Source organism: Myotis davidii, unplaced genomic scaffold, assembly GCF_000327345.1.
Source record: "Myotis davidii unplaced genomic scaffold, ASM32734v1 scaffold811, whole genome shotgun sequence".
Taxonomy (NCBI): domain Eukaryota; kingdom Metazoa; phylum Chordata; class Mammalia; order Chiroptera; family Vespertilionidae; genus Myotis; species Myotis davidii.
Window position 1 is genome coordinate 129462 of NW_006283149.1, and position 1485 is coordinate 130946.

Here is a 1485-nt window from a genome sequence, read left to right on the forward strand (position 1 = left end):
GCACAGTTGGAAAGACAAAATCCGGAACCAAAACTCCGGAAAATCCAACCAGCGGAAAATCCACCCAGCGCACGAGGTTCTCACCCCCAGGCGGGTGACGCCCACATCCCCACTTGCAGCCCAGACCACTGTGTCCAACTACACTCCTGTCTCCCTGACGTTGCAAGGTGCCTAGACACCCCCGTGGGAGTCCTGAGACGGCTCCTGGCTCTGCCCCAGGGCCCTGGCACTGGTCCCACACAGGTGCACCCCTCACAAACGGAAACACCCCCCCCTGCCCCCGTGACCAAGCTGAGCCCTCACCCATGAAGTGCCCCCGCCCTGCCGTATGGCAGCCCCTCTCAGACGCAGGGCGAGGCCGTCAGTGGCTTCTCCAGCCGGCCGGCTGCTCCCTGCCACACGACCTCCGTCATTTTCCCAAAACACATATCTGACCATTGGGCCTCCAGCCCAACAGGCCCGGCCGGCGTGGCTCGGTGGTTGAGCATCGACCTATGAACCAGGAGGTCAGGGCACATGCCCGGGTTGAGGTCCCCAGTGTGGGACGTGCAGGAGGCAGACGATCCATGATTCTCTCTCCTCATGGATGTTTCTCTCTTTCTCCCTCTCCCTGCCTCTCTGAAATCAATAAAAATATTAAAAAAGAAACACAAAAACTCCTGTCCCAGGTGTCTCAGGTGTGGGTACGCTGGGTCTCCCTCTGCCCCATCACTCCTGACGCCCGCACCTCGGCCAAGCCCCAGGCGGTTGGGACCTTCTCAAAGACCAGTTAGTATCAGACCTGGCTTTTTGACGGCGCGGCACACCGTGAGGAACGGGCATTCCCAAATCACCCCCTTCGTGCGGGCGTGAATCACCGCACACGAGTGTCTGCAATCGCCATCTGCAGTAACGGCAGATGTCCCCCGTCCTGTGAGGTCCCCGAGAGCTTTCACCTCCGCTGTTTCCAGCGAGACTGACTCCTCACCAGCCATCAGGTGAGAGCTGGCACCCCAGCTGCAGGCCATCTCCCCGGCCCCAGCACCCCGACCTGGGGCCTGACCCTGGAGCCTGGAGGCAAGCCTCAGGGGTGGCCTTTCCACGTGGTTTAGGCGACAAGGAACTGCCCTGTATTCAGGACAGAGCTGCTGCCCACAGTGCTAACTGACAGCCTCCTGTTCTCTCTTCCTCGGAACCATCCACAGCCCCTAAGTCCGGGCTCAGCGGGCCGGCCAGGCGCCGCGCGGGAGGAGGTCCAGGCCCAGGCCCGGGCCCGGGTCTGTAAGCCCAAGGATGTGATGGTCCAGGTCCTTGGAAAGAGCTGGCGACGGGAAACCCATGTAATTCACGGTGTGTGGCCAAGTGCGTAGCCGGAGCGCTGAGGGATTTAAAGGGCGCATTCCGTTCCCCAGAAACGCCTGACCCGCGCTCACGTGCCTGCCAGGCGGGCGCTGGGAGCAGACCCCGCTGGGCAGGCCCAGCAGAACCCCGGCTGGGGAACCCTTC